Source organism: Tamandua tetradactyla, chromosome 26 (assembly GCF_023851605.1).
Source record: "Tamandua tetradactyla isolate mTamTet1 chromosome 26, mTamTet1.pri, whole genome shotgun sequence".
Classification (NCBI taxonomy): Eukaryota; Metazoa; Chordata; class Mammalia; order Pilosa; family Myrmecophagidae; genus Tamandua; species Tamandua tetradactyla.
Window position 1 is genome coordinate 17,367,680 of NC_135352.1, and position 19,304 is coordinate 17,386,983.

General features: G+C 36.9%; 1 long non-coding RNA gene across 5 annotated transcripts in view; it reads left to right on the top strand.

Annotated features, from left to right (window-relative positions):
- LOC143669798 (uncharacterized) overlaps window positions 1-19,304 on the top strand; it is a 143,429-nt gene that overhangs the window by 15,436 nt on the left and 108,689 nt on the right. For all 5 annotated transcript variants that reach the window (XR_013169069.1, XR_013169070.1, XR_013169071.1 and 2 more), the window contains exon 2: window positions 9,200-9,353. This is a non-coding gene — a long non-coding RNA (uncharacterized LOC143669798). The remainder of the gene's footprint in view (window positions 1-9,199; window positions 9,354-19,304) is intronic.

A 19,304-nucleotide genomic window follows, 5' to 3' on the forward strand; every position in this document is an offset into this window, starting at 1 on the left:
ACGGCAGTAACTCTTACAGGCTTATAGTATCAAAAGATAAGCAGGTTATAGAATAATGAGGACAGGGGTTTGAGGTGACAAGGTTAGAGGTGTTTACTGAGCATGCATAGATTGATTACATGCTTCATCACAGAACATATGTAAGAAATGGTGGGTTTAATACGATGATGGGTATGATTTTTAGTATCATAAAGAGATACAGGTCACTTTTATAGGTTAATGTTTAAGCTATTGCACATGTCAGAGGTTAATTTTGGTTAGATCCAGTTCCATCTCGCAACATAGTTTATGAATTGGGAAGGGTTCATTCTAGGCTGACTTCATTGATAAATTAATTTATAAATTAAGGACTGTCTTTTGTGATCATATGTTGAAAACAGGATTAGGAGGTACAGATGGGAGCCAGTCATAAGTTTGTTACAGTCACAAGATAAAGGCTGTATAGTTATATAATCATTATGCAACATCAGTGCAGCTGAGTTATAGCTGAATAATTTCAGGTGTTTCCCTCTGGTAATTATAAAATACTAGAGCGTAAAAAAGAAATAACTATTTAATGATTGAGTAATCATAGTTGCTGTTAAATCTTAACTTCTTGGTTATATTAGGAGACCTTATGAGGATCTGTTTTTGGAGGGGTGGACTCCTTAGAGTAAGGTGTCAGTAACAAAGTCCATGGGCTCTGCAATTTTACCTCTCTCACTTTCCCCTACGTTCCCTTTCTTCGTGTCTCCATCTCAAATTATCCCAATTGCAGGATGTTGAAAATAGATGGTCATTCATATTTTGAAACGTCAACTTCTGTGTGAGGCTAAAAGGAGAAATGTTTATTTGGTATAAAATTTATATTTTGACTAGTGCATTTCTTAATTTAACTTGTATGGTCAGCTTAGTTGAACACCGTAAGTACATGGAACCTTGAATAGGGCATAAGATTTTGTTGGTTTATCCAGGTTGTTGGTTTGTCCCAGTTAGTGTGATGCTCTGATTAATCCCAGAATGATTTGAACAGTGAATAAAGAAGTATTTGCAAAGTCCCCTTGAGAGAATGGGGAGAAAGGGGAAAAACTCAACATTCCCATTTAGAGAATTCTGATATCCTCACAAGTAGTGGGGACCACCAAATTAATAAGCTGAGCCCTCGATATTGGGGTTTGCCACTATGAAACTTATCCCCGCAAAGGACAGGCTAAGCCCAATTAAAATTAGGCCTAAGAGTCACCCCCAGAGAACCTCTTTTGTTGCTCAGATGTGACCTCTCTCTCCACTAAGCTGACATGGCAAGCAAACTCACTGACCTCCCCCTCTACATGGGACATGACTCACAGGGTGTAAATCTCCCTGGCAGCATAGGACAGAAATCTTTGGATGATCTGGGACTTGGCATCAAAGGATTGAGAAAAACTTCAGAGTTGAGAGGTTATTCTGGAGGTTATTCTTATGCATTATATAGATATTTCCTTTTTAGTTTATGGTGTGTTCGTGTGGCTAGAGGGAAGTACCTGAATCTGTAGAGCTATATTCCAGTAGCCATGTTTCTTGAAGATGATTGTATAATGATATAGCTTTTGCAGTGTGATTGTGTGATTGTGAAAACCTTGTTTCTGATGCTCCTTTTGTCTATGGTATGGACAGATAAGTAAAAAATATAGATAAAAATAAGCAAATAATAGGGGAAACAAAGGTTAAAATAAATTGAGTAGATTGAAATAATAGTGCTCAATGAGAGGGAGGGCTAAGGGGTATGGTATGTATAAATTTTTTCTTTTTTCTTTTGTATTTCTTTTGCTGGAGAGATACAAATGTTTTTTAAAAAAAGATTATGGTGATGAATACACAACTATGTGATGATATTGTGAGCTACTGATTAAACACCATGTATAGAATATTTGTATGTCAAGAATGTTTGCCTCTTTGTTTGCTAAGGTTTACAATAAAAAGTATTAAACAAAACAAAACAAAAGGGAACCTTTTTTTGGAAAAGCTCAGAGCCAACACAGACAGAGACATTTGGAGATGCAGAAAGAAAATTCCCCAAGGGAAGCCATTTGAAACCAGAAGCCAAAGGACCAACAGACATCAGCCATGTGCCTTCCCAACTGACAGAGGTGTGTTCCGGATGCCATCAGCTTTTCTTGAATTAAGGTATCATTCCCTGGATGCCTTAGTTTGGACATTTAGAATTGTAAACTTGTAACTTAATAAATCCCTTTAATAAAAGCCAAAACAAAAACAAAAACAAAAACCAGCATCATACTGGCATAAAGAAGGATATACTGACCAGTGGAATTGAATTGAGTCTTCAGAAATGAATCCTCTCATATATGGACAGCTGATCTGTGTTAAGGCAGGCAAGTCAACTCAACTGGGACAGAACAGTCTCTGCAATAAATGGTGTTTGGAGAAGTGATAAAAGATAAAGGACTCATTTCATACCTTCTACAAAAATTAAGTCAAAATGGATCAAAGACCTAAATATTACAGCAAAAAGCATAAAACCCTTAGAAAAAACTGTAGGGCAATACGTTAAAGATCTTATGATGGGGAGTGATTTCCTACACCTTACACCTGAAGCACAAGCAATGAAAGAAGAAATATATAAAGGGGCCTCCTCAAAATTGAACACTTTTGTGCATCAAAGGACTTTGTCAGAAAAGTAAAAAAGGCAGCTATGCAATGGGAGACAATATTTGGGAACTACATTTCAGATAATGGTTTAATATCTAAGATACATAAAGAAATCCTACAATTCAACAACAAAAAGGTAAACAATGCAAGCAGAAAATGGGCAAAAGACATGGACCAAAACTTTTCCAAACTTTTCTTCTTTGAAATATTGATATGCTCAATTTTTTCATTAAGCATATGAAAAGATGCCTAACTTCATTGGTTATTAGAGAAATGCAAATCAAAACCACAATGAGTTATCATCTCATATCTACTAAAATGGCCATTATAAAAAAAAAAAAAACAGAAAACTACAAGTGCTTTGGATGATGTGGAGAAAGAAGCATATTTGATATTGGTGGGAACGTCGAATGGTAAAACAAATGCCCTGAAAGGCAGTTTGAAGATTCCTCAGGAAGGTAAGTACACAATTGCCATATGATCCAACAATTCCATTACTAGGTATGCATTTGGAGGAACTGAAAGAAGGGACATGAACAGACATTTGCACATCAATGTTTATTGTGGCATTATTCATGATTTCCAAGAGATGGAAACAGCCCAAATGTTCATCAATGGATAAGTGGATAAACACACTGTGGAGTAACATATGATGAACTATTACACAGCTGTAAGACATAATAAAGTCATGATGCATGCAACAACATGGATAAATTTTGAAGATATTATGTTGAGTGAAATTAGCCAAAAGCAAAAGCCAAAAAAAGAAAATTAGTGCTATGTGATCTCACTAATATGAACTAACATTAATGAGCAAACTTTAAAAGCTAAAGTTGAGAATATAGTTTATCAGGAGATAGAAAAAGAAAAGAAATTGGGAACTTGATGCTGAGAGAGTACAGAATCATCAACAGAATTGATCGTAAAGCTCCAGAAATGGATAGTACAATACTATCAGATGGAAACACACTATTGCACCTATATGAATAAAGCTGAGTGTGATTATGTAGAAAGAGGAAGGCTAGGGTCTTGTATGACACCAGAAGGGAAGAAAGAAGATAAAGATGGGAACTGTTTAACTTAGTGAACCCAAGAGTGGACGATGATGTTGATAGATGTACAAACAAATAACATATTTACATGATGGAGAATAAATGAATGACAACACTATAAGGTATTGCAAATGGGTTGGTATATTGAAAAATACAATCCATGCAAACTTGGGTCTGTGTCAACAGTAACATAATAATATGCTTTCATTAAATATAACAAAGACAATAAACCAAGGCTAGATATCATTAAGAGGGAGCTATAAGGGATGGGTATGGGATTCTTGGCATTGCTGTTGTTGCTTCTCCTTTTTATTTTAATTTTTTTAATTCTTCCTTATTTTCCTCTTCTTTCTTTGTGGAAGAAGTGTAAATGCCCTCATATTGATAGTTTTGGTGAATATATAGCTGCGTGATTATACTTGGAAATTTTGATTGTTTTCTTAAGATGGATTGCATGGTGTGTGAAGAAAAATCCTCAAAAAATAAACAGAAAGACCAAGTGCTGGAGAAAATGTGGAGAGGGATATGCTCCTATGCAGTCTTGGTGGGGAAGTAGAGTGGTGCAGTCCCTTTGGAGGGCAGTGCTATGGTTCTACAGGAGACCAAGTGTACCGTTGCCATATAATCCTACAACCCATTATTAGGTATATACTTGGAAGAACTGCAAGCAAGAACATGAATGAACATTTTCACACTGCTGTTTCTGGCGACAGTATTCACAATTTGCAATGGATGGAGGTGCCTGATGGTAAATTGAATTATGAACAGAAGGGCATACTCTGTGGTTCAGGGATGACATATTTGATCAAAGTCACTCTATTGGCTCAGGGTGTCATATGAAAGAAATAAAACACATATTATTTAAGTTCTTGCAATTTGGGATCTTTATTTAAGTAGTCTATCCCTTACCCTGAATACATAGCCAACCAGCAAGAATTTATAGATACATTTATACTGTAATCCCACCCCAGGGACTACCAAATGAACAGAAATGTGGCTCAACTTTTACTTTCTAATTCTTTCATTCATGTATATGTTCAACAGTTATTACTGAATTGCTACAATATGGAGGATACAATATTCAGTGTGAAGAGGGACATGAAGATTAACAATGCATAATACTTCATCTGAACATGAGTGTCATTTAGTAGGAAAGTTAAGGCACATGTTAGCTAAGAATTTAGAGGAAGCTATGAAACGTAATAAGGTTACCAATTCTTCATGGCATAGTGAAAGGATCCCACACTGATGACAGCGAGATCCAAAGTATCTACCTGCTAACTGTTTGATGTTGAGCAAGTATCTATAATAGGTACAATGACAGCTCCTCCTTTTACAGGGTTGATGTCGTTATTAGCAATTCCATTAAGTTTTCTGGGAAAGTTAATGGCAAATAGCAGGCACTTGATCAATGTAGCTGTCAATGCTATTTCAAAGTAGTTTGTGCAAGCAATGAAATTTCAAAGACAGGATAAATTTGCAAAGGAAAGACTAGTAAAAGAAAATTTTGTGTAGGTAATGGGAAGAAAAAATACTTAAATCTGAAAGGTAAAAGGAGTTTCCCAAAGACAGGAGGAAAGTAACTTCTGGCAGAGTAAAACAGATGTGCAAGAGGAAAAGGCAAAAGTGTATATAGGATGATATTGGATAAAGTATGGCAGAGAAGGTATAACAGAGAAGAGTTACGTGAGAAAGATGGAGATGTTTCTTAACCCTTTTCTCAATGCTTGTGTATAGCAGAGCTAGGGATCTATCCCAGTTAGTGGACTTGAAAATGATAATTTGGGGGCCCTTTTTCTTGGGAAAAGAATCCTATATTACAAATAAAAAGTAGACATTAGGAAGTAAGTGGTAAGAAATGGTCTGTAATTCATTCTGTCCCTTTACCAGTGAAAGCAGGTGCTCTCAAGATAGGAAGAGAATGAACTTGTCAAATTCTTTGTAAATTTGCTAATAACAGAGCTCCTGATAAATAAGCCAATGATATTTGCTAGCAGGAGAGTTTTTTTTATCTTTGGAGAATTTTTAGCAGGATGAACTTGGATCCTTTAGGATTGCTTTATGGTCAACAAACATAGAACCTTTATAAGACGTGACTCCAGGAGAAAAAAGTCACATTAATTTTTAACTTTCTGAATATAAAATGGAGATGTTTGAACGGCCAAAATGACCCTCTCTGTGTCTGGGATGTGACAGCACACATTGGACACCTCTTATCTTAATATAGGCTCAGAACACATCTGGGGGCATTGTATTGAGGGTCCTGGACCTTTTCCTACTTTGTCTGGGCCTTGTGATTATTTGAATCCTCTAAATTATTAGTAAAGCTTGACACTAGATATGGTCTTTCATCTGTGTGAGCCCAATTTGATGACATGATTCATCATATTACTTCAGGTTAGTGTACGGAGCAAGGTTGTATTTCAGCTGCACAAGTCATAACAGATAAGACATTTTTCTCCTCCTTCACATTCTCCCTATTATTATTGTTATTATTATTATTATCTTTGCAATAAACATAAGATAAAGAAAACATGATGAAGATTTGATGTCAGGTGGTTTCCTACCCAACCAAACTTTGTATGAAATAGTGAAGGCCTAATGTATATCAATAAGACAGTGCTTATCAAAGGAATTTGTAGAAAACAAACCTAGACCTAGGAAAATGTCTCAGTGGATCCCCAAAGAGTGGTAGGAGAACAGACAAATTAATTACAAATTATATTCTGTGGCTATTGTTAGTAGTCTTGAGGCAAACAAAATACTGAAAATCCTGGAGATTAACTATTGAAATGGTCTCTTAGAAATAGCAATCAATGTTGCTTACAGTTGATACTATATATCACTGAATAAAAGTGATTATTTGAGTTGAAGACTGATCTCAAAAAGCTTGTGAACTTTTATGAGCAAAGGCATCTGGTTGGCATGACACCAACATGCTGCTGTGAGTGAAGGTAAGGCAGCTGTCCAAGACTCCCTTTTACCTTTTAAAGTGCCATTGTAAGCTATAAAATCTGGAAAAGATTGTGAGGTCAAGATCCGCTTGTTCAATTTCTGGCAAGGGATCTTAGACTGCAGGCAATGATTCAGTTAAGTGGCCTGGGGCTGATAAGCAAAAGTTTCTTGGGAATGTTTGGTATGGGTGCCAGGAGAGGATTGGAATCATGAGTTAGAACATCACAGAGGTGAATCTGGGCGGGATTTACACGAGCTGGTAGAGGGAGCCAGGGTGGGGCTAGAGTTAAAATTTGGAAACTGTATTTGTGCAATGATTGACATCTTGCCTTTTCCTGAATACATGCATGGGCATGTTACTGTTTTCAAGGAGGATATCTGCTAAGTCCACCTTTTATCCAATTTTATTTGGCTATGATAAATGGGAGCCTTTAGAATTGACCAAGACTTCCATAACATTAAGTAATAATTTCAGGAGGGCATCCAGAAATTACTGCTCTCATTAAGAAATGATTGAGGGGGGAGTTTTGATTCTTCTTCTCTTTTGAGTAGACATCTTGCCAATATCTCAGGCAGAAAGTTCTTAGAGGTTAACAGTAGACTATGGAGTATTAGACAAGGTTGTGGCTCTACTTGCTTCACCAGTACATGATATATAGAGACTACAGAAAGTACAAAAGGCCAAGGAGGGACTGATATGATGTTATAGTCTTGGCTGACACGTTCTTGTCCATATCACATTTGGACTTCAGTCAAGTAAAATTTGCCATCTTGTGTAACAAACAGCCACATACATTTACTGTTAAGGAAGAGGGATATTTGAATACCCAGATTATGGCCACAATCTAATGAGGTAGAACTTGGACTTGGCAACCATTTGAGCCAATTAGTGCACCACAATGATGACATGATTATCACAATATCTCAAAGGAAAAAGCTACTGGTCCCTACTGGTTGACATATCCAGCTAAAATGCGTGGCCCAGCTCAGCCTGTGAAATCACTGGAACTTATTCATGTAGGCTGGAACCACCAAGTACATTTCTTGAATGAAGAAATAAGTTCTTGCAGACCCTGCCAATGACCAAGAAGCTTGGAGGTTAGTAGGACTATTCAGGTTTTGTTAAAACCAAGTTCTCATCTAGGAATCCTGAAAGCCTCTATTCACAAGGTCACTAAAAAAAATCAAATGTATGTGGGACCATGAGAACAAACAAACACTGAAAGATTTACAGAGAACAGTGGCATAGGCAAGCTCATTTGGTACTTATCTTCTGCAATTTAACATACATAGACCCAAGCCTTTGGCAGAAATCAAATAAGGCCACCCAGCAAAGATATCTTGGATTTTGCAGTTGTGAGTTCTCTGAAGCAGTTGATCATTATAGACCACTTGAGAACAATTCTTGCTTGTTACTAGATAGTGGTGAAAACCATCCAACCAGAGAAGTCTGAGGTAATCAATACCAATCATATCTTGGGTAATAGCAGTGAAATGTGAAAACGGATAAATGTGCCAGCAAAATTCAATCACAGAATGGAAGGAGTATATTAAAAAACATGCCAAAGGGAGAAGTTCGGGGGTGTTAACTGCATACACAAGGACATTGCCTTTATAGAACCCTTAGAGTAAATTAACTCGTAATTTATGGATTTACTGGAAACTCTCTTTTGATCTATGTAGCTAGCTGTGTATAAAATGGAGAAGTTATTGACTCAAAATGGCTCCCTCTGTGAGTGATGTGACTGGATACTTTGCTTAAAGCTGTCATGTTACCCTGGACCCAAATGTCACAAGAAAGTTTTTGTCCTGAGAAAGTATTGGAGGTCCTAGCCTTTCTCTTCTTTGTCTGTATCTCATAATTACTTTTACATTTGAAATTATTAGTAAAATAAGGCATCTGAATTATAGTAAGCTGATATGACAATCTGATTCTGTTATCTCATCTATGAAAGGAAATATTTTGCTAGATTAAGAAAAATAATTTAAAAAATTATGAATTTGGAAGCTAATGAAAATCCAGAAAAATTATACAACATTTTTATGAATTAAAACCAGACATACTCTTATAACAACAGTTTTTCCTTTATTTTTGGCTCTGTAGTTTTTCAATACCTTTTCATATTGTAGTGATTTTGTAGCATTTTCTATGGGGCAAATAGAATGATAATTCTGCTTTTTCTTTAAGATAAGAATTTTAGTTTCCATTACTGATGATTTAGACAAGGGTCCATGAGAAATAAATTCTCTGTGTAGAGTTTTAAATTTTGGAGGACTGGAAAATTCTTCACAAAATGTTCCTTAGTACATTTCAAACTTTGTTTCTTCTCTACCATACCTCAGATTTTGATTGTGGGGACTATAGGTCATGTTCACATTGCCAGATGGTCTATGCTTCTTGTCCTGACAGCTGAGTTGGCACAATGTGGGGTAAAAGTATTCTACACTGGGTGGTAAATAATAATTTAACTACGTATGATAGTGATTGTGACTGCACAAATATTCTCCACTGAACAAGCCCTAAATGTCCTGGCTCCTCACTTGGATCCCAAATCTCTCTGCAGTTTCTTCAATACCACTTGGCATGAGGCAAAGCCTGAAAAAGGAAGACAGAGTAGAAAAGAATGGAGAACCTCACTATGGTTAAAAATAAGAATCTCGATTTTGCCAATTTCATATGTGACTGTGGGAACACAGCGTGGAGGACCTATGCAAATGGTAAGCATTACTTTCTTGACAAATCTGCCTCTGAGTAGGACCAGATTATTGAAAATATTTGATTAGAGAAAACTGGGCTTGCTGAGTCTGCTTTTAATATATGCAAGGGACATTATTCTGATCTGAAAGTTTAGAAATCCAGAGTTATTTGTAAGTCAAAGACATGCAAAATGGATAAGTGGTCCCCATATGCTAAACTTATCAACCCATTACCCATTAAGTTCCTACAACATCAAAGCTGTTCAGAGAGAAATGTTTCATCTTTGCTGAAGTTTTCCTAATAATGGGATGCTGTGGGATGGAAAAGTTATATTAAAGAAATAGGATAGGTTTCACCAGGGCTAAATACATTAGTGATGCGTTAATCCTTTCCCTGGCTACATCAAATAGTTTTCACTTTCCTAAAGCAGCCAAAGAGATTATAACTCAGTCTTTTATCAAGGGCATCACACATTTTAGATTTTAAAAATCCAGTGCCCTCACTCTGATTTATTTTTTATCCTGTCTAACAAGTCATCCACCAGGAACATGCTTCTTCATTTGAAAAAAGAGGTATTTTCAAAAACATTATTAGAATGCTTGTCCTTTAGCAGTTATTGTCAGGATAAGAAATTTCACATGGTACCTCCAACTGAAAGAATAGAGCTGCAATGGAAATTAATCTGTCTAATGCTTTAAGAAAGAGAAATTTGTGCTGCTTGGGAAAGGGAGAGCTGGAGATGACCCAGAGGGGTCAGCTGTAAGGTGTGCCCTTGAAGTGGAGATATGGCCAGTGGCCAGCAATGTTTTTACATCTGTGGTAGGTTGAATTATGTACCCCAGCGTAGACATGTTCTTAATCTTAGAGCTCATTCTTGTGGGTGCGAACTCATTGTAAGTAGAACTCCTTGAAGATGTTATTTTTAGTTAAGTATGGCCAAGTGAATGAGGGTGGGCCTGAAGCCACATTACTGAAGGTCTCATAAAAAGAAGAGGAAACCGGAAGTCAGAGAAGATGAAAGTATCAGAAATCAGAAGAGCAGACAGAGGAGCAGGAGCTCACCCTGTGACAGGAAGCAGAAATGGAAGCCACGGTACCCCAAGGATTATGGGAAGCCAGCACCGGGATGCTACAGACTCCAGGAGAAAGCAAACCTTGCCAATATCTTGATTTTGGACATCTTTTAATTTCAAAACCAGTATATTCCTGTTGTTCAGCCAACCCAATTATGTGATATTTGTCATAGCAGGTTGACAAAATAAGACAACATCTATTTACCCCATCCAGCTCTGTGACATTTATGTTAGACATGAACCAGTGTACATCTGAATTGATTTGGTGAATCTTCCCTATTCTGAGTTATAGACTTGCATATTCAATTACTTATTGTGCCTTTCCCTTTAGATATGTATAGGTGCTTCAAGCTCACAAATCTATCACAGAATCCTTTATTTTGTTTTCCTATCTCAGATTCTAAAAGCTGTTCCCCCAAATTATGTTTCCTCTATCAGTAAAGGGCCCTACTTCTCTCCACCCACATTCTCCTGCCTCCAGTGGAGCACCCAATTTGTGAACTGTGTCATCACCGCTTCTGTTCATGGTTTGCTTATTATGCTCAACTGGTTAACATGGTGGCTTCATCATAGGCCTTTGCCATTTCTTTCTCAAATTTGTATTTCAGAATGCAACCAGAATGTGCTTACAAAGCAAAGAAAAACAAATCTAACCATGCAGTCATCAACTTAAAATTACTTAGCGGTCTCCCTTTGCCATCTGTATAACATCTGATTTGCATAATATGGCCTAGTGGGGTTTCTATGTTCTGATACTTGCCAATATCTCTAGCTTTACCACCAGTCACCTTTCCTCTAGTCCATCTATACCAGAATACTTGCAATTTGCTCTTTATGGTACAAAAATAGGATAGAAGGTAATCATACTCAATATTAAATACACTGGTGTTTGATTTTTTTAAATGACTATAGTGAAACACTGAAAAATTCATCTGGGAATATTTGACCCAATGTATTCCAGCTGTCAGTGTGCTTCATGAGATGGTAAAAAGCAAGTAGAAGCTATAAGTGAGATATACATAGGGTTTCTTCTAGGGCAGTACCAGTTAGAAATGGAATGCAGGACTTGGATTTGAGAGACATTTGAATTTGATGCCTGTCATAGTCAGGTTCATGTGTCAACTTGGCCAAGTGGTGGTACCTGTTTGTCTGGTTCGGCAAGTGCTGGCCTGTCTGTTGCAATGAGGACATTTCATAGAATTAGATCATGATCATGTCAGCTGCATTCACAACTGATTCCATTTGTAATCAGCCAAAGGGGAGTGTCTTCTGCAGTGAGTGATGCTTAATCTAATCATGGGAAGCCTTTTAAGGAGGATTCAGAAGAGACAGGCTCTTCCTGCTTCGGCTGGTGAGCCTCTCCTATGGAGTTCATCCAGACCTTGCATCGGAGTTGTTGGCTTCACAGCCTGCCCTGCGGATTCTGGACTCTGCATTCCCGCAATCATGTGAGACACTTTTATAAATTTTATATTTGTGAGTGTTCTCTGTTGATTCTGTTTCTCTAGAGAACCCTAACTAACACAGTACCTATTTGGTAATAGAAGAGAGAAAACAAAATTTACTAACATGGTCATACATCTATGGAATAAAGCAATGTCAGGGCTGAGACTTATTTTGATGTTCCCTTCTTTGAGATTATATGATTTAGAGCAGTTGAAAATCCCTTTATAATATAAAAAAATTCATAGACCCCTCCACTTGATGGCAATTGTACTTTAAGAATATATTCATTGGTGCCTCCCTGACCAAAAGGGAGAAAAGAAATTGTGGTAGTTAGGTTCAGGTGTCAACTTGGCCAGGTGAAGGTGCCTAGTTCTGTTGTTGTGGACATGAGCCAACGCTGTAACAAAATAAGGAATCAGTGACTGCTAGAGTTCAAATAGAGTCAAGTGGCTATTCTGGAGGCTATTCTTATGCAAACTTCAGCTAAATATTGCTAATTCCTATGGTTTGCCAAACCCCAACCAACACATTAATATGAACTCTTAAGAATACCTAGAGCTCTAACTGAGACTCCATAAAATTTCCATGCAATAAATTTATTATTCCTGAAACCTATAACCTCAAGAGGGTTCCTAGGCTAGATAAATCCTGAAACCCAGAGAGAGCCACTTTTCCAAGATTATCAACTAATTACATCTCCCTATCCTTATTGTTGACACCCCTTATCAACATGAAAAAGTTAGAATGAGCATTGCCCAAAAATCTCTATAGATTAGGAGGACAATCAAAGGAGAAGGAAGAGTTGTAACAGAGAACATAGGATTTAACAATCAAGTATGACTGCCGATCACTATATTGATACTTCTTTTAGCCTCCAATGTTTTGGAGCAGCTAGAAGGAAAAATCTGAGATAGTGGAACGGTAACTCACAACCATCTCTGAAACCTGCTCTGTAACTACATGTTAAAATGTACCTTAAAAATTGTTTTTTCCTTTGTACATATGTGATATTTTACAATAAAAAACTTTTTAAAAAGAATATGTTCATTGGGATAATTGATTAAAACCTACTTTATATTTAATAATGTTTTGAAATAAATGTTTTGAAACATTTTAAACGTTTTGAAACATTTGAAATAGGTGTTTTTCATTAATTTTATATTATCACAGAATACTGAAAAAAAAATAGTAATGTGTAATGTCGTGCATGACACAGTGGATTCACTTTACTGAGAATGCTTGGTGCACACATGAATTTCCAGATCCCTTACAATGCCCAAAAGGGTCTGACTCTTACATCCTGGAAAGCTATTTCATCTTTACAAATAATCATTTTCTCAAAACCCTTGAGAAAAGCATTGTTATCCCAAGCACAAGCATTATCATGGTTTCTTCAGCAGCAGCAGCATAGTTTACCATCTAAATTTTGAAAGAAAATCTAAAAACAGGTAATATATTTAACTCTTAATCTGTTTCCCCCAAATCTTTAAGGCTTATTTTGTAAAATACTATATAAATAGATATTCAAAGGAAAAATTTAAATTGCACTGTATTTTATGTAAAGGAAATACTAAAGTGAGTGGATTGTTGACCTAATAAATTAAAAAATACCATCTTGAATAAATAAATCTATATTTCCACATATGTGCCCAAATTTATTTTTACAAGTCAATGACGAATATGGAACCAGAAATACAATGGCATTTTCCTTAAGTTAATGTTTCTGCCTTTATATCAGTTTAATTGAGGATGAAACTTTCTATATTAATCATGTATTGATAGGTTGAGAATCTAAATTTACTGGTAGACTGATGTCCTAATTTAATCACGCCCCCAAAATGGAGCTAAACCTGTCAGCCGAGAATCTTGATTTTTTTTTGCATTTTATTGCATGTAAATTTAGACCTATGAGTGAAGGAATCAAAACCTAATACTAAACCTATTGTATTTGCAAATACTTTGCCTCAGGCTTTTCAGAATCTTGAGTTTGCAAAGATTTCACTTGAAAGAATATTATTTAGGAGGATATTTAAAAGCAGTGTTTTGATGTTATATGATTCACAATGGATGGAGGTGGCCTAAGGGTACAATGACTCAGGAATGGAAGGGAGAACTGTGGTATTTATATACAATGGGCTGTGGAATGGCTCCAAGAAGAAGTGAAGTTGTGAGGCATGCAACTAGGTGAATGAAACTTAAGGACAGTTGGTTGTATCTAAAGGCATAATATTATCATATCTCACTCATAAGAGCTAACTAGAATATGCAAACTCAGAGAATTGAAGTCAAGAACATGGATTATTAGGTTGGGGCTTACTGTAAAAGGTCCTAGATTGTAAACTCTTACAGCAATCACATCCATTCAAGAGTTGTAACTGTTATTTCTAAATTCTGAGATACTGAGCTATTTGTATATAATCTGGTTGTTCCCTGAAACTTCGGGTATGTATGTGACACCTGAGAGTCAAGAGTTAGAGCTCTGAAACTATGAAAGTCAGCATTACCTCATTCAACAACTGTTTAAAAAGCTGAAAAAATGATCAGACTTTGACTAGAGGTATGAATGAAGGTGATCTTGATAGGACTAAGGTAATTCAGAACACTGGGTAAAGGATGATATGGCCCATATTTTCAAACTTCAACCTCTGTGCAAGATCAAAAGGAGAGATGTTTATCGGTGCAAAATTCATATTTTTGGTAGGACATCTGATTTAACTTGTATGGTCAGTTTAGTTGAACACCATAATTACATGGAATCTTGAATAGGGCTAAGGTCTTGTTGGTTTGTACAGATTAGCGTGATGCCCCAATATATCTCAGAACAATTTTGGCAGGGAATAAAAAAGTATTTGCAAAGTCCCCTTGGGGGACTGGGGAGAAAGGAGGAAATATTAAACTTTCCCATCTGGAGAACTCCTGCTATTCTCACAAGCACTGGGGAAAAGCAATTCAATAGACTGAGCACTTGATCTTGGGCTTGTCTCTATAAAGCTTATTCCTGCAAGTGAGAGGCTATGCCTACTGATAATTATGCCTAAGAGTCACTCCTAGAAAGCCTCTTTTGTTGCTCAGATGTGGCCTATCTCTCTAAGCCAACTTGGCAGGTGAATGTGCTGCCCTCCTGCCATGTAAGACATGACTCCCAGGGGTGTAAATATCCCTGGCAATGTGGGACCTGACTCCTGGGATGAGCCAGGACCTGGCATCATCAGAATGAGAAAGCCTTCTTGACCAAAATAAGGAGAGAGAAATGAGACAAAATAAAATCTCAATGTCTGAGATATTTCAAACAAAGTCAGAAGGTTATCCTCAGTGTTGTTATTACCCATTATATAGATATCCCCTTTTAGTTTATTGTATTTTGGAGTGGCTAGAGGGAAATACTTGAAACTATTGAACCGTGTTCCAGTAGCCTTGATTCTTGAAGAAGACAGTAACTGCATAGCTTTTACAATGCGACTGTGTGATTGGGAAAGCCTTGTGTCTGATACTCCTTTTACCCAGGGTATGGACAGATGAGTAAAAAAAATGTGGATAAATAAATAATAGGGGGAGTTACAGGGTAAAAACTGAGTAGATTGAAATACTGTGGGTCAATGTGAGGGAGGGGCAAGGGGTATGGGATATATGAGTTCTCTGTTTTTTACTTTTTGTTTCTTTTCCTGGGGTGATGCAAATGTTCTAAAAATGATCGTGGTAAAAAATACACACACACACACACACAAAACAGTGATTTAGAATGAAATAATCATATTAAATCCTGCATAATCTAAACTCCCATATCCAGTAAAAATTTATTTCAATAAATATTCCCATTTTTCCCGTCACATCTCTCTTTTCAATTTAGTCTATCTGTTCCAACAAAGCAATGCTTGATTTTGCTTGAATGTGGCTTTTTCCATCTTTACTATTTCCATCTAAATTCCTTTTCTAATTTACATGCATAAAGTTATACAAAGAAGTTAACACCATTAAAGTTTACGGAATCCTAGACAGTGATTGTGGTATATTGAGTTATGTGCCTGTGTCCTAGAAAAAATCCCACTCCTGTGAGTGTGAACCCCTTAATAAATAGGACCTTTTGAAGGTGTTATTTTTCATTAAGATAGGGCCAGCTGAATCAAGGAGAGCCTTAATCTGAATTACTTGAGGCTTATATAGAGAACTTGTAAGTAATAAAGCCAGGAAAGAGAGGATATTATCATATGATAGGAAAAAGGAATACAAGCCAAGCAACCAAGGGCTGTAGCCCTGCTATGTTACAGGCTTCAGGAGAAAGTAAACCTTGCCAATTTCTTGATTTTGGATTTCTAACTTCAAAACCATGAGCTGATAAATTCTTGTTAATGCCAAACCAGTTGGTGATATTTATGACAGCAAACAAAGAAAATGATTATAACTAAAATGGAAAGAAAATTATTGCATTAGAGATTTTGAATAATATTCAATATATATTGTCAAAAAATTGTGTAAATCAACATTCATAGGACTGCAAAGAGGGTCAGAGAGCAATGACTGCTGTTCTGTCTGTCCCTCCTTTGGCCTTGACTGTCACTGGCAGGAATTAGGAGTGGTCACAGAACTCCACATACTTTTTCCTGGATTATCACCACAATTCCGTAAAAAGCTTAGTCCCATTAAGGAGGCAGCAGTTTGTCAAGCATGGTTGTATCTACTTTAGTCACATCTAAAATACATTAAAATGGTTCATATTGTTCTCCGCCATTCTAAGTTGCCCCCTACATGCTGACTCATATATAAAAATATCCCTTAATCTGATTCAGTGCTCCCTATCCCCATATCCTAACCTCCCTACCCCTTCCCATTTTCCTTGTGGTCTCTGGAACCATGGTCTATCATTACCAAAATTCCCTATAACCTCAAATTTTTCCCTGAATTCTCACTTCATGTTTTAATTGGCATCTCATCCCCTGAAGACACTGTTTTCTCAGGAGCCCTCTCAGCTGGTGGGTACATTTTCACTTTCACAACAAATCACACTTGGCATAGAGGTGAGGTAAACTTTTATCCTTTATCTTTATAAAAGTATACAGACCAAAGTTCCCCCTTCCTCTCTAAGACTCCACAGATGTTTTTCAGTGCCTTAGTTTTCAGAAGTTTAATTATAATGTGTCTTGGCATAGCTTTCTTTAGATCTAGCCTGCTTGGGGTTCTTGAATTTGCAGGTTTATTTCTCTTGACAAGTGTTTTGGTTTGTTAAAGCTGCCAGAATGCAACACACCAGAGATCAATCAGATTTCAGTAAGAGAATTTATTTAGTTACAAACTTATAGTTTTTCAGAGGAAAGGTGGCTAGCTTTTATCTGAAATTCTGTCAATGGAAAGGCACAGGCTTCTTCCTGGCTTCTGGGTTCCAACAGCTTTCCCTTGGGCAATTCCTTTCTGCATCTCCAAACCTCTGGGCTGAGCCAAGAGTGCTGAGATGAGGTATGCTGAGCTGATGAGCAATCTTGACCTCTTTTTTTTAAGCCTCCAGCTAATTAAGTTAAATGTCATTGCAAATATAATCAGCCATAGATGAATTTCACATGCTGATGATTTAAGTCCACAGCAACAGAACAACGGGCATCATCATCTGGCCAAGTTGACACCTGAACTTAACGATCACAACAAGTTTGGAGAGTTTTCAGCCATTATTTCTTTGAGTACTTTTTCAGCTCCAACCTCTCCTTCGGAGACTTTAATTATACAAATGTTAGATCTTTTATTCAACTCCCACATGTCTGTTTATTATTAATTTTTAGTCTATTTTCTCTCTGTTTTTCATATTGGGTTATTTCTTTTGATATATCTTCCTTAAAATGATTCTTTCCTCTGTCCCCTCTACTCTGCTGTTGAACCCATCCACTGAGCTTTTACATTTTGATTATTGTGTTTTTTAGGAATAACATTTCCATTTGGTTCTTCCTTATATCTTCTATTTTATTGCAAAGATCTATTTATTTGCTATGGCTTTCTTTGATTTCATTTATTTCAAATATGAACATAATTGCCTGTTGAAGCATTTTGTCTTGGCTCTTTTAAAATCTTGGTCTGATAATTCTAACATTTTTGTTAGGAATGATATTGATATTCTGTTAGAATTGATATTGATATCTTCTTCATTCTGTTTGAGATCTTCCTGGTTCTTCATATGATGAGCAATTTTTAAATTGAGGCCAGGACATTTTCCTATTACGTTATGACTCTGGGTCTTATTAAAATTTTCTGTATTAGCTGGATTTTTATGACAATTCTGGCAGGGAAGGAGTAATGCCATCTCATTACTGCTAGGTAGAAGTCTAGTTTCCCCAATTAGCCTTTACTGACATCTTAGGGGAAAGGGCCTCCTGATTATTGCTGAGTGGTAGTGGGAGTTATGTATCAGTGCATGTCTCACTGTTTGCACAATGGTGGGGGTGGTCTTTTTACCACTGGGCAATAGTGAAATTCCTGACTCTCCACTAGGCTTCCTTTGAAACTATCCAGCAGTGGAAAGGTTTCTTGTTATTATCAGATAGAGATGGATGGCCAAGCTCCCCCCAAGGCCAACACTAACACCACTGAGTGGGGATCATTAGCTGCAGGTGGAGATGAATGTCTCATTCCCTACTTGACCTTCTTTGACATCACCCTTAAGGGGTATTGGGTGTTTCACCAGACTTCTGCTATAGTGGATGGGATGGGTCCACAAAACCCAGAATAATTAACCACTGTGTCATTCCTTAGGTTCTGAGGTCTGTGGTTGATCTGCCTTATTCTTTCCACCTTTTAGGGTGTTCTTATTTCATTGTATCTATCTGCACCTCTATCTGTGTCTGTATCTGTGTCTATATCTCTATCTCTACCTCTATCTCTATCTCTATCTCCCTATATCATCCATCTCCAGGGGTTTTAGTTTAATTAGCAGGAGGAATAATGAAAAGAATATCTACTCCATCTTCCTGGAAGTGGAGGTTTTCCTACCATTTATTTTGAAGCCTGGGACATCAAATGATGCTACCTATTATCTCTACTTGTTGCTGAACCTATCTATAGACCTTCGTATTATGTCCCATCATTCTTTGAATACTTGAGCACCAGAATCTTCTCTTTCTCATCCCCTCCCCACGTGTTTTCTTCTCATTATTCTTGATTATTCATTATGATTTTATATACACATAAATAATCTGTCTAGCTGTCTTGTCTCATCATTCTTTGCCCTTCTCATCTTCTTTGATTTTGACTTCAACTCTTAGTCATTGACGTTCATAGTCATTCCTTAGAACTCATCATACCAATACCTTTACCACCCCTAGCACCTTGTTTTAAAATATCACTCTGTATGACTTTCATCTCTTATCTTTTCAAGCTCATTTCTTATGGTACTTGGTCTCCAAAAATCCTTCACCGTACCAGGACTCCCCTTTCCCCTTATCAAATCTCATTATCATGTCCCATGTCTTTACTTCC